Here is a 15,230-nt window from a genome sequence, read left to right on the forward strand (position 1 = left end):
ACCAACTGGCTTGAGCCCCCACCCAGTGGCCTGGGACAATCCGACCCCACTTGCTGGGTGCCTGTAAGGCAGTTCTCCCCACCCCTCGCAAGCACAGAGTCTAAGATAGAAACAGTTTATTTAATGACCATAACCTACCCCAAGGTTACAGTGACAGATGCAGTGTATCTAAGCAAAGGAGAGACAAACCCCTTTAACAAGATCCCGTCCCCATTCACTATAGAACCAAGTCTCTTGCTGGGGCTCTTGGCCTTTACCCCACACACAGTTACAGGGTGAACCTCCCGCGGCGCAGTCCCAGACCCAGAGCCCACACATACATCACCAGGACAGTACTAGCTGTCCACTTGTCTGCAGCATCCCACTGACTGCCACCTGCTGGCCACTGGCTACTCCTCCTACCTGCCGCCTGCCAGTCACACCGTCCACCGCTCCTCCTACCGGCCACCCGCCAGTCATCATCATCCACCACTCATCCTACCAGCCACCCACCATCATCTGCCACTGCTCCCTTACCGGCTGCCCGCCAGTCGCCATCATCTGCTGCGCCTCCTACCAGCCGGCTGCCAGCATCTGCTGGGGGATTACCCTAAGGCAGAACTCCGTGATTTCAGCTCTTAGTATCTCCAGTGTGGAGTTTCACAGAAACTCTAGTACCCAGCTCTGTCTTTCAACAGGTGGGGATGATTAGTCAAGCCAGGCTTATATCTATATAACCAAGTCATAGGCAGTACTAAGACACTCAGCAAGATAGCTCAACTAGTAACCCTCTCCTCCTTCCTTACAATGCTTTAAACCAGGGAGCCCTGTGTAATCAATGTTTTATGCAGCTATGGCGACTGTCCTGTCCCCCACAACAACCCAGAGCATTGGTGAGATCCCACAACTCCCACACTGAGTGTCCGCATAAATTGTGATTTTACAACAATGTGTTTACAATCGACCAAATCTCATGGCTCACTTGCTACCCACTAGGCTTTGCCTGAAAGGTATCACACATGCACACCTTTGCATTCTCATGCAAATGATCTCTGGGAGACACCTTCCTCCCAGCCTTCAGCAGCATTGCGTTCCTGCTGCCACATTCCTTACACTTATCTCCAAATACCATTGTTTTTGTTTTGTCGACATTCATGATCAGTCCATACTGTTTCCCTTCCTCCTTTAGCACTTGCACTGTTCTCGCTAGCTCCTCTTCATCTTCTTCAGTGATAACTATATCATCCATGAACTTCAAGTTGTTGATTCTCATCCTGTGCACAGATATCCCTTCTACCTTCTCCTTGATCTTGTCCATCACTCTCTCCAGGTGGGTGTCAAAGATACTTCATGATATCAGATCTCCTTGCCTCGTACCTCTACTTATCCTAAACCAACTTCCCAGCTCTCTGCACATTCTCACCGTTGCCTCTGCATTGTCACTGATATCCTTCAACAACAGCATCAGTCTGCTATCCACTCCATACAACTCCAGCACTGCCCAAGTCACTTTCTGATCTATGCTGTCAAGTGTCTTCTAAAAACGGACAAAGCAATTGAAGATGTTCTTGTTCTTTCATCAAGCTTTCTCTGCTATCAATCTTAGTGCCGATATCTGCTGTATGGTACATCTATCTCAATAGAAGAGGGCAATTGAGGAGACTGTTCTGGAAGAAGAGAAGATCAATAAGGAGTGGATTACACAGGAGACACTGAAGTTGGTCCAACAGAAGAGAGCGTTGAAGATCAGAAGGGATGCTTCTGAGAGGGCAGAACAGCAATATAGAGTGAAATGCAATGAGGAAAGGATAAGGCAAAATGGTTAGAGGAGCAGTGTGGTGATATAGAGGGGTATTACAGCAAGTGTAAGACCAGCGAGGTGTATAAGATGATTAGAAATATTAATAGGAAGTGGCAGCCGAAGCAGGTGGAGATCAAAGACGAGAACGACAGAGTGCTCATGAACAAGGAGAAGGTTATGCAGTGATAGATGAGATATTGCACCGATCTGCACAAAGCACAGTTGAACTCAAGTGTCCCACAGAGACTGGCTGAAGAACTGAAAGAGATATCTTTGCTGAGCATCGGGAGTGAGACCAATATTTCGAAGGAGGAAGTAGAAAGAGCAGTGAAACCTCTAAAGAACAACAAGAGCCCTGGAAATGATAAGATCAAGGGAGAGATGATCAAATGCGGCAGAGTATGATTCAGGAAATACACCGACTATGTAATATAGCATGGAAAGAAAGGAAGGCGCCTAAGGAATGGACAAGGTCCATGCTAAAGACAATACACAAAAAAGGAAGCACACTGGAGAGCAAGAACTACAGAATGATTGCCCTAACAAGTCATTTAGGCAAGGTGCTAATGATGATACTGACAGAGAGACTAAGATCACAGGCAGAGGAACATCCAGCAGATAAGCAAGTGGGATTCAGGAAAGATAGCAGTATCATACAGCAGATATCAGCACAAAAGTCTAGGTCCAGTCCTCTAAAATGACCAAGAGGGGAACTGAGTATTGAACACATCCCTCTGGTTAGGGTCACAAGTGGTTGTGATGCTTTGGGTTTCCCCCAGACCAGGAAGGGGCTGTGTCCCCTCCTGCTTCATAACCCCTGTTAACTTCTGTGCTGTGCAGCTGTGGTTCAGAGACTTGGTGTCTTGTGACCAACCTCTCCCCTCTTCCTATCCTTATTTTGACCATTCCTGAAGGCTCACACAGCATGCTGTTGCAGTTTGCATACTGGTGATTCTTCCCTCACAGTGCATCTTTTAATTTAAAGCCTTCCAGATTGCCAGACCTATTAGCATAACACTGAACCTCTGAAAAAAAAGCAGCAGAAATGTAGCACTTTAAAGACTAACAAAATGATTCATTTGGTGATGAGCTTTCATGGGACAGACCCACAGATCTGATGAAGTGGGTCTGTCCCACAAAAGCTCATCACTGAATAAATCATTTTGTTAGTCTTTAAAATGCTACATTTCTGCTGCTTTGTTTTGTTGGAGTACGGAGTAACACGGCTACCTCTGTGTCACTACTGAACCTGTGAGAGCCATTTCACTAGTAATGAAACCACTTAACAGGCATGTGCTAATACTATTTACTGACAAAAACAGCTGTGTCTTGTTATGGCTACAGAATCTTTAGTTTAAAATTTGTTTTAAATATTTCATTAGTTTGTGAATGAAGATTATAAAATCATATCTTTAAAAAATCATTGCACAGATATTTAGATACATAAACTGAATATTCAGTTTTAGTCCTGAATGTTTGGCTCCTCAGACATACAGCTTTTAGAATAATTTCCTCAAAAGATCACTCTTACATAAAACACACACTTTAATTACTACAGTACAAAAACTTGCTTCCAAAGTCTTCCTACCCTTTCTATTCATCTCTTTTCTCCTGGCACTCCCTTAAAGGGACAAGATTTCTTTTCTTCCAGATAGCTGGACAAATGAGCTTCCCTTTTACTTCTAACTACTGAAGAACTAATTTCCAGGGAACCCTCCACCGAAATCAGAAGCTTACAAAGATATAAAGCCCTTTCGTGTGCCTAAAATCTTTGGAAACATATTTTAACATGCCTGGCTCTTAGCCTTAGGCACTGCCGGGGGCAGGGACCATGCTGTCCTCCCATTGGCTGGGTCAGGGCAAGGAAGGAACCACTCCCAGGAAGAACACAGGACTGGCCTGCATGGGGATATTCGTCCTGGACAGTCAGGGGCAGGGAGCAAGGAGCACCTTGGAGTAAGATGCCTTGAAGCATGCCCAGCCACTAAGTCCGCCAGAAGCAATCTGTCGCAGATGATTGCTGCCATTAAGAGACAGCGGTAAGAGATGCCTGTTGACCCCTAAAGCCCTTTGCAGTTTGGGGTGGCTACATTCAGGCATGTATCCAGATCCAATGTGCTGCAAGCACAGACCTGATGTTCTCTGTCTCAGAGCCCTTGGGAGGCTGCAGCCAGGAGAGAATCCTCAATTGCACAAATGGTTCCCACCCAGGCAGACAGAGCACACGATTCCTGGTGCCGGTTGTGGAACGTTTGGTATGGCTGTGTGTTGTCCACACTGTACCAGAGTCCGGCTGGTACAGCCATGCTGGCATAGGCCTTTCATGTAAGCCGGCAGAAAGAATTCTGCTACTGGCACAGCTCCCCCAGCCAGCATTTGCTCAGCTGACAGCGGCACTGGTCTCTTGGTATAGCTGTGTGCACACAGCCAGGTTTCCAGGGCAGCTCTGTCAGCTCAGGCATGTAGTTAAACTCCTCATGCAACACAGCTATGCCAGCAAACACTGTAAGGTAGGCCAGGTCTCTGTGGGTGAGTTGTAAGAAGGGTTCCCTGCCTCTTCGTCTGGGAGAAGCAAGAGCCTTCTTCCTCCATGGCTGCCATTTGTTTACAGGGGACATGTGTTCTCCTGGTTGGGCACATGTCCCATTTCCTCTGTGGATTCATGATATAAACAAACCAACAGGCGGGCAAGATCCCAGACCTTTGACTAGAGAGAGCAGCATCCAAAAGCCAGATTGGCTGAGTTTCCACCTTCCGCTGCTAGCAGATGGTGGTTTACCACTGACTAGTAGAACATTGCCTTCCGAGTCCAATTTCCTCTCTACAGAGATAGAGAATAATTAACATCCTATCCCCAGTGGCTTTTGCCTTTCTTTCCATTTAGTAAGAATCACATGTTTATAAACCAGTAACTAGTAAAAATTACACCTCTGATTTGGTTGTGCTGTTAGCTGTAGTGCCATGATGTGGACTCCAACATTCAGTGGCAGAAGCCTCTCATGGCCTATGTATGGTGCCTGCATCTGAGTGTTAGAAAGAGCAGGTCTCATTTCAGCTCTAGTAACAGAGAGATAGCTGTGTTAGTCTATATTCTATCAAAACGAAACAGCAGTCCAGTAGCACTTTCAAAACTAACAAAATAATTTATTAGGTGATGAGCTTTCATGGGACAGACCCACTTCTTCAGACCTTAGCCATATCAGAACAGACTCAATATTTAAGGCACAGAGAACCAAAAATAGTTATCAAGGTTGACAAATCAAAAAAACTGAAATGAAGGTGGGCAAATCAGAAGAGAAGAGGGGTGGTGGGAGGAGGGGGGAAGTTAAGAGTCAGATAAAATAAAGTATGTAAAAGAGTCCTTATACAAGGCTAGGTGATTGGCATCCCGATTCAAACCACATGTTAATGTGTCGAATTTGAATATAAAAGAGAGCTCAGCACTCTCTCTTTGTAGGCAATTCTTAAATCTCAGGTCAGGTCTAGAGCAGACCTGAGATTTCACTGTGGATTAAAATCAAAGACAACGTTTCAGACAAAGAAACATAAGGGAAAGATGAGGAAATGAGAACAGTGGCAACATGAAAAAACTTTGCTGTGAAGCCATTTTACTTTGGATGCTTCAGACAAATATTTAAATACTCTACTGAAAAAAAATTAGAAGGAAAAATTGGCATGAAAAACAAGAGATGGAAATAATCCTTTGCCCTTCTATGGCCTCTAGGACTGCAGTTAAGTCCTCAAATAAATTAATCCTCAAGAATCCCTGTAAGGCAGGAATTTATGTTTCCATTTTACAGGTAGAGAAACTGAGGAACAGAGCAGTTGAATAAGGAATACTGAAACCAAGTGATATTCCAAGTTCCTCTGAAAAGCATCTACCCAGCAAACCAGCATCAGAGTCAAGAACTGCATCTAGGAGCTCCAGGTTTTCAACCTCTCCATGCTGCCCTCAACCACAAGCAAACCTCTTCCCTAGGCATGACAGTCACAGCTATAGACCAGAGAAGATACTGACTGAGGGGGTCATACTGCTCATTCCTAGACATGTTCATTGTTCAGGTGCCTGACTACTGTGGATCAATAACCACTATTTATCATTGTAAATATGCTGCTAATAGAGCACCAATACATTAACTCAGACACTATTACACTATTACACTAATTACCAAAGAGCAACTGTAGCTGTATCTTTTTCTGTCAGCAATCTGTTTATCACCATGTCTCCTATGCACATAAGGCTTGATTTGACAGCCACTGTGCCAGTAATTTGCAGCCATGAACACATATCACAGGTGCAAAAAACTCCATCCCCTGCCCACTAAAATCTCACAGACAGGCTGGTTTTACCTTCCTTGGCATTATTTTAAAATTAAGCATGGAAACTCACAAATCCACCCACAACATGTCAGCAATGTTAGGTGCACAGTGTAGTCAAGCCCCAGAAAAGCAAAAAATTAAGATCATGCTAAATTGTACCCTGGACAATATTCGGGATTTGGATAGTTTATAAAATGATTTTTAAAATGCCACTAAAGTGACCAGTTACATAATAGCTGAAATATAAGGCAGAACCATCATATATTTGATATGTACTCAACACAAAGACTAGTAGTTACCAGGGCACCTTTTGTGCAAGCGTAGTCATTATTTTTGATGCTATGAGTGACAAAACCTGTATTCTAAAAGATACCAGATGCTGCTGGAAAGAACATTAAAAATACTCAATGGTCTGGAAAAAGTCTTACAAAAAGAGCAAGCAAAAAGATTGGGATTGTTGCATTAGAAAGGAGACATCCAGAGGGAACATGAGAAAAGTTGATACAACACTGACTGGTCTAGAGAAGATCTAGATCTTAAATAACTGCTTCTTGGAGCAGCTAGTACAGGAACCCACAAGGGGAGAGTCAATTCTTGATCTAGTCTTGACTGGAACGCAGGATCTGGTCCAAGAAGTAACTGTTACTGGACCGCTTGGAAATAGTGACCACAATATAATAACTTTTAATATTCCTGTGTTGGGAAGAACACCACAGCGGTCAAACACTCTGGCATTTAATTTCAAAAAGGGGAATTACACTAAAATGAGGAAGCTAGTTAAACAGAAACTAAAAGGTAGAGTAATTAAACTAAAATCCCTGGAAGCTGCATGGAAACTGTTTAAAGACACCATACTAGAGGCCCAACTTAAATGTATACCCCAAATAAAAAAGCACAGTAAGAGACCTAACAAAGAACCACCATGGCTAAACAGCCATGTTAAAAAGGCAGTGAGAGAGAAAAGGGCAGCTTTTAAAAAGTGGAAGTCAAATCCTAGTGAGGAAAATAGAAAGGAACATAAACACTCCCAAATTAAGTGTCATAATGTAATAAGAAAAGCCAAAAAAGATTTTGAGGAACAGCTAGCCAAAAATTCAAAAAACGATAGTAAAATGTTTTTTAAATACATTAGAAGCAGGAAGCCCGCTAAAAAAGCAGTGGGGCCCTTGGACAACAAAGATATAAAAGGAGCGATCAAGGAAGACAGTGCCATTGCGGAGCGATTAAATGATTTCTTTGCTTCAGTCTTCACGGCTGAGGATGTTACAGAGGTTCCTAAATCTGAGCCAGCCTTTTTAGGTGACAAATCTGAGGAACTCACTCAGATTGAAGTGACATTAGAGGAGGTTTTGGAGTTAATTGATAAGCTGAATAGTAACAAGTCTCCAGGACCAGACGGCAGTCACCCAAGGGTTCTGAAAGAACTCAAATGTGAAATTGTGGAGTTATTAACAGTGGTTTGTAACCTATCCTTTAAATCCACTTTGGTACCAAATGACTGGAAGACGGCCAATATAACGCCAATATTTAAAAAAGGCTCTAGAGGAGACCCTGGCAATTATAGACCGATAAGTTTAACATCAGTACCAGGCAAATTAGTAGAAACACTAGTAAAGAATAAAATTGCAAGGCACGTAGAAGAGCACGAATTGTTGGGCAAAAGTCAGCATGGTTTCTGCAGAGGGAAGTCGTGTCTAACTAATCTATTAGAATTCTTTGAAGGGGTTAATAAACATGCAGACAAGGGGCACCCAGTGGACATAATATAGCTAGATTTCCAGAAAGCCTTTGACACGGTCCCACACCAAAGGCTTTTATGTAAATTAGGTGGTCATGGGATAGGAGGAAAGATCCTTTCATGGATCGGAAATTGGTTAAAAGACAGAAAACAAAGGGTGGGAATAAATGGTAAATTTTCACAATGGAGGAGGGTAACTAGTGGTGTTCCCCAGGGCTCAGTCCTGGGACCGATCCTGTTCAACTTGTTCATCAATCACCTAGAAAATGAGGTAAGCAGTGAGGTGGCAAAGTTTGCAGATGACACCAAGTTGTTCAGGACAGTCAAAAGCAAAAGGGATTGTGAAGAACTACAAAAAGATCTCACCAAACTGAGTGATTGGGCAGCAACATGGCAAATGAAATGTAATGTGGGTAAGTGTAAGGTAATGCATGTTGGAAAAAATAACCCAAATTACACATACTACATGATGGGGTCAAATTTAGCTACAACAGATCAGGAAAGGGATCTTGGAGATATAGTGGATAGTTCTCTGAAGACATCCACGCAGTGTGCAGTGGCAGTTAGTAAGGCAAATAGGATGTTAGGAATTATTAAAAAAGGGATCGATAATAAGACAAAAGATATCATACTTCCCCTATATAAAACTATGGTACGCCCACATCTTGAGTACTGCGTGCAGATGTGGTCTCCTCACCTCAAAAAAGATATATTGGCATTAGAAAAGGTTCAGAAAAGGGCGACTAAGATGATTAGGGGCTCGGAACGGGTACCATATGGGGAGAGGCTAGAGAGACTGGGACTTTTCAGTTTGGAAAAGAGGCGATTGAGGGGCGATATGATAGAGGTATATAAAATCATGAATGGTGTGGAGAAAGTGAATATAGAAAAATTATTTACGTTTTCCCATAATACAAGAACTAGGGGACACCAAATGAAATTGATGGGTAGTAGGTTCAAAACTAATAAAAGGAAATTTTTCTTCACACAGCGCACAGTCAACCTGTGGAACTCCTTGCCCGAGGAGGCTGTGAAGGCCAGGACTCTATTAGGGTTTAAAAAAGAGCTTGATAAATTTTTTCAGGTTAAGTCCATAAATGGCTATTAGCCAGGGATAAAGTATGGTGCCCTAGCCTTCAGAACAAGGGCAGGAGATGGATGGCAGGAGATAAATCACTTGATCATTGTCTTCTGTTCTCCTTCTCTGGGGCACCTGGCATTGGCCACCGTCGGCAGATGGGATGCTGGGCTGGATGGACCTTTGGTCTGACCCAGTATGGCCATTCTTATGTTCTTATGTTCTTATCTGTTCTCATTGGCTCCTAATACAAGAACAAAGGATCATTCAGTGAAATTACAAAGCAGGACATTCAAAATTGGTGCAAGACAATACCTTTCTACACAACAGGCAATTCAGTTATGGAACTCATTGCCATGAGAAACTCCTAAGCCAAGAATTTAGCAAGGTTCAAAGAGGGGTGTGATGTTTTTATGAATACAAATATCCACAGTTCTAAGAGTTAATGTTAATGAAAAGGCTCTTGAGCAGGATATAAAATCTTATATTTCTGAGTTTAAGTCTAAACTCTATTAAGAATTTGGCTGCAACTAGGTCCAGATATAGGGGCAGGTGATCCAAAGGGATCCCCTGGGATATCAGTTTTCAGGTGTGCCAGGCTCAGGGTGCTGTTATGGGCGGTGGTGACAAAAGGGAAAATAAAACATTCGCAGTAAAACATTTCAGTTATTCCACATGAGGATTCATTTTTCACTAACCTCCTAGAATATACCGGAACTTTGTAGAATTCTGTACATTTAGATGAAAAAAAAATTTGCTTATATGTGGCATGTATATATTCAGATCCTAGCATGCAAATTTAGCACCCTTTATAATAAGGATAAATCATACATGTAAATCAGGCATCAAAGTCACAAAATGGGCTACAAATGCAATAAAAAATAAGGTATTTTAACAACTAGAGGAGGCACCATTTAGTCAGAGGCCAGCCCTCTTTCTGACTTTCCAGTATTTAACTTACTGTGCATCAATTAGTAAAGTAACAGAGGATTTTTTTTAAATTACAGACCAGTTTCTGACAGCTACAAAACTCCTAAAGAATTGTGTTGTAAAACAAATTCCTTCCCTTCTAAACCATTAATACCGATGCAAAGTGGAGCAGCTAAACTACGTACCCCCACCCTATTTCTCTCACCACCTCACTTTTTTTCCACCTCCTCTTGACCGGTGGGGGGCTGTGGCTCTGGCCTTCGAGGGAAAGCACAGGCAGAAAGAATGCAGCAGGGATTAGCCTCCCCAAAGTGGTTGGGGCTCCACCCGCCACAACTGTCTGAGCAATTTAAACAGGTCTGGGGCCCCCAGGCCCTTTTAAATAACCTGCAAGTCCTGGACACTTGCCCCATTTGCCCCCCACCCATCACTGAGCCAGGCTAACCCCCCCTCCCACACTCCAAATCCCTGGCCCCCAGCCTGGAGCCCCTTCCTGCTGCACCCCAAATCCTTCATCCCAGGCTTTAGCTCAGAGCACGCACTCCTAGCTGGAGCACCCCCCTCCCATATTCTGAACCCATTATCTTTGTGCTCACCCCAGATCCTAGGGGGCCCCATAAAATCTAATAGCCCCGGCCTCCAGAAGAGTTAATCCAGCCCTACCAGCCCTCTACCTTAATTCACCTACCTTGTCCCCTTGTTCCTGTCTCTGATCCCTCCTGAGCCCTATCCCCCACCCTTCATGGGACTCCTCCAAACCCAGGATCCCCCAGCTAACCCCTGGCCTGGGCCCACCTGCCCATTACTCCAGAGACTCGCCTGCTCATGCTGCCTGTGTGCTACCAAGCTAAGCGCAACCGCCCAGCAGCTGCCCCACTTCTCCCCAAGTGTCTGCCCCATTCCCTGCCACAGGGTCCTGCCCTCCATATCCCAAATGTATTACCTGCCAGAAGCGTGTTGCTGGGGGCTATATCTTGCCCCTCCTCCATCCCCTCTGGCCCCCTGGGCTCTAGCGTGTTTAAACAATATGCTTAAAGAGCCCACAAACCTCCTCCAGCCAGCTCTTTCAACAGACAGCCCCACTGTTTAAAGAGCTGTCTCTTTAAAATTCAGGTCCCCTTTTTGCAACATACAGGATAATTAACCTGTTGTTTAAAAAAAGTTGAGACACTCTCCAGGGAGCTAAAAAAAGGGACAGTCCCAGCTAAAACAGCATGGGAAGTCACCCTACCTAGTGTGTACAAGATTTGACTCCCTCCCAAGCAATTTGGTAACTGTGAAAAAAGATATTTTTCACTGTGTTATGAAATGGCTTTGAGATATCCGCATGTGATCATGCTCTACAGCCACTTAAATTCTCCTGTTTCTGCAGCATGTACAAGTTGAACATTAAATTATATTACATTGCAGAAGGGCTATCTTCCCAGAGATAGCTTTAACTCAGAACTCATCTCTGCCATGTACAGAGTGCCCTTCACTTCCTGATACATCACTGACACAACAGAAAATAAGACACAATAGTTAAACCTGCAGCGACTGCTTTTGTGTGTTGTTTTGAACTGAGCTGGATGAAATGCAATGAAACTCACAACTCTTCTGGCTTTTGGTTTTGCAATCAAGCTTTATTCCAAATACAGTCAAGACGTTCACTCAGGCTACGAGTTTCAGAAGGGTAGCTGTGTTAGTCACTTTTAGCAAAAATCAACGGGCAGTTCTGTGGTACTTTATGACCAACAAATTGATTTGGGCAGATGCTTTTGTTGGCGGAAGCCCATGTAAGCATCTGCCCAAATAAATATGCTAGTCTCTAAGATGCCACAGGACTCCTCGTCATTTTCACTAAGGCTCTGGCTACACAACAGCTGAACTCAACATTAATTACGTCTCTCAGGAGCAGTGCTTAATTTGTGCCAGGGCTTAGGCTTGGAAGTTCATATCCCTGACATGGTGTATCAATTATACATGGAGATACACATATACATATCTCTTAGAACTACCTTAAGAGATCATTGAGTCCAGTCCTCTGCCCTCTCGGCAGGACCGAGCACCATCCCTGACAGATCTTTTTTTTAATCTATTTTCCACAGACCCCTAAATGGCCTCCTTAAGGATTGAACTCACAACCCTCGACTCACAAGGCAAATATGAATGCAAGAAAACCCACTTGAGCCCCAGCATCTCTTTTATTACAAATTAAGCACTTCACAGCAGGAGTATTAGTCACTACCCTGTAAGCTGTAATTTATTCCAGTTTAAGCACCAATGTGGACAGTGCTACATCAGCAAGAGAACTTGTGCTGACTTAGCTACTGCCACTTGCAAGGGCCGGTGTAATTAAGGTGATGGGAGCAGCTGCACCACTGTAATCTCTCCAGCATAGCCATGGCCGAAGGCTCACAAAGCTTCCCAATAGCAACGAAGGGTCCTGTGGCACCTTACAAAGTAACAGAAAAGTTCTGACCATGAGCTTTCGTGAGCACAGACTCACTTCATCTGATGCTGCTCTTGGAAATCTGCAGGGCCAGGTATAAATAAGCCAGAGCAAGGGTGGGGATAACAAGGTTGGCTCAGTCAGCAAGGGTGAGGCTCACTACCAGCAGTTGATCTGGAGGTGTGAACACCAAGGGAGGGGAAGCTGCTTTTGTATTTAGCCAGCCATTCGCAGCCTTTGTTTAAGCCAGAGCTGAGGGCGTCGAATTTGCAGATGAATTGTAGCTCAGAAGTTTCTCTTTGGAGTCTGGTCCTGAAATTTCTTTGCTGTAGGATAGCTACTTTTAAGTCTGCTATTGTGTGGCCTGGGAGATTGAAGTGCTCTCCTACAGGTTTTTGTATATTGCCATTTCTGATATCTAATTTGTGTGCGTTTATCCTTTTACATAGAGACTATCCAGTTTGTCCGATGTGTATAGCAGAGGGGCATTGCTGGCACATGATGGCATGAATTATATTGGTAGATGTGCAGCTGAATGAACCCACGAAGGTGTGGCTCATCTGGTTAGGTCCTGTAATGGTGTTGCTGGTGTAGAGATGTGGGCAGAGCTGGCAATGAGGTTTGTTGCATGGATGGGTCCCTGAGTTAGAGTGACTGTGGTGCAGTGTATAGTTGCTGGTTAGGATTTGCTTCAGGTTGGCAGGTTGTCTGTGGGCAAGGACTGGTCTGCCTCCCAAGGCCTGTGAAAGTGGGGGATCATTGTCCAGGATGGGTTGTAAATCCCTGATGATGCGCTGTAGAGGTTTTAGCTGAGGACTGTAGGTGATAGCTAGTGGTGTTCTGTTGGTTTCTCTGTTGGGCTTGTCCTGTAGTAAGAGGCTTCGTGGCACACGTCTGGCTCTGTTGATCTGTTTTTTCACTTCCTCAGGTGGGCATTGCAGTTTCAAGAATGCTTGGTAGAGATCCTGTAGGTGTTTGTCTCTGTCAGAAGGGTTGGAGCAAATGCGGTTATACATTGTACAGTAGACAGCCACGCACTAGGATATAGATAGATAGACAGATAGATAGATAGATAGATAGATAGATAGATATACAGCTCTGCCCACGTATCTACACCAGCAACACCATTACAGGACCTAACCAGATCAGCCACACCATCGTGGGTTCATTCAGCTGCACATCTACCAATATAATTTATGCCATATTGTGCCAGCAATATATTGAGTCTGTTCTGGTCTGGATATGGTCTGAAGAAGTGGGTCTGTCCCACGAAAGCTCACCTAATAAACTATTTTGCTAGTCTTTAAAGTGCTACTTGACTGCTTTTTGTTTTGATAGTGTATAGACTAGCACGGCTTACTCTCTGTTACTATTCAGAAAGATCAGGTGAAGCTCATGGTTTTAACATAAAACGAGCAGAAATTCTGAGTTATTCATATTGCTAGAAGTGGAAAAAAATGTCTGTCTGACCCACTGTAAACCAAAGTTGTTGAGTTTCACCCAGCTCTGGTTCTAACATTGCACAATATAGTCTCGAAGGTTCTGTTGACCCTAGCCTTAAAACAAATCCATGAACTCTGTCTTTGTCAATATGCTGCATATCACAGCAATATAGAATTTACCCATATGAAAGTGATAGTGGGGTTATAAGTCCAGTACTCTGGCGTCAACAGAACAGGACTACATGAGCTGCAGGAAACTTGCTGTTGGCAATAGAGAATTACACACTGCCAAGCCCTTCTGTTTCCAGCCAAAAGAAAGCAGTGAAACAAATACACAGTTAACAGCCTCCTCTTTGTTGAATATACATATTGCTCTCAGTGCAGTGAAGAGACATCTCTGAATGAGAACTTGAGGTCATAGCACCTTTAAACCCTATTTAATTCAGGCTCATCTGTCACCAGAAGATTCTCGCCTCCCGAAAGGCATTTTTAATAAGGGGAGTGAAACCTGAAATCACAGGCTTTCTGCCAGCTGCATCTGTCTTTCTCTGAAGATGCAGGAGGGTGTGTCTTAAGGAAAGTAGAGTATTATAAGGGTCTTAAGGTTTGAGGGGAAGAAAGGACACACGTTTGAAAATAAGGAAAAATGAAGTTAGTGTTTGCCATCTCCTTATTTGCAACTTTCCTTACTCTCTTTGATGCAACAGACTCAGGTAAGAAGTCAGGGACTTTTCTTTTGAACTTTGGCTTGAAATGTCTTAACTAGGAGAATTCAAGTGCAGCTCAACTGTTGTAAAAAAGGCGATTTCTTGCTCAAAAGATCTATTCCTTGAGTGTTTTCCTAGGCATAATTACGTATAGGATTTAATGCTTCTTATCCACGCAGATAAGAGTACTGCATTCTTTTATGTGCATCATCAACAGAAGTGTTCACTTAAGTACTGTAGTTAACTCAGTCCTTCAGCTACACCTGTGTAAATCCATTGGCAGGAGTGATGCTATACAAGTGTCAATGAGAAGCTCATTTTAAGACAGTAGAGCTACATTAAAATATGGTGAGTAAGGGCTTTTGTGAAAGCTTGTAATATTCTGAACATGATGGGTATTGTTGGGGTGGATTAAGAACAGGTGAGGCCCTGAGACAACACAGTCATAAGCCCCCCCCATCCCTAATACATTAAATACTAATGTAACATCATTATTTATGCTTTAAAATCTATTAATTCTTATTATTATTCATTATGCACAATAAAAATACATTTAAATTAATTTTAAAACAAGAATGATGTGACACATTTATTTTGTTCCATGAAAGCAAATTGTTTAAACAAAATGGAGTTATGGAGCCTTGGGGACCCTCATGCCTGTGGGCCCCAGGGCAACTGCCCTTATGTTAATCCACCACTGGGTATTATGAACCACGGCTACAGACTGGAGTGGTGCATTTGCATATATAGGAAAGAATGCTCAGAACTGATGCTGCAACATTCAACTCTGCCTGGGAGCAGGCA

General features: G+C 43.4%; 1 protein-coding gene across 2 annotated transcripts in view; it reads left to right on the forward strand.

The window, feature by feature from the left end:
* The window catches only part of FAM107A (family with sequence similarity 107 member A), a 59,863-nt gene that overhangs the window by 32,492 nt on the left and 12,141 nt on the right, over window positions 1-15,230 (forward strand). The window contains exon 5 of one of the 2 annotated variants that reach the window (XR_012647000.1): window positions 5,581-5,646. The exons of the other annotated variant lie outside the window; for it this stretch is intronic. The gene's annotated coding sequence lies outside the window, so the exon portion shown is untranslated. Of the gene's footprint in view, window positions 1-5,580; window positions 5,647-15,230 lie in introns of those variants that run through there. 2 annotated transcript variants of the gene reach the window in all.

The sequence above is a fragment of the Carettochelys insculpta genome, chromosome 11 (genome assembly GCF_033958435.1).
Source record: "Carettochelys insculpta isolate YL-2023 chromosome 11, ASM3395843v1, whole genome shotgun sequence".
Classification (NCBI taxonomy): Eukaryota; Metazoa; Chordata; order Testudines; family Carettochelyidae; genus Carettochelys; species Carettochelys insculpta.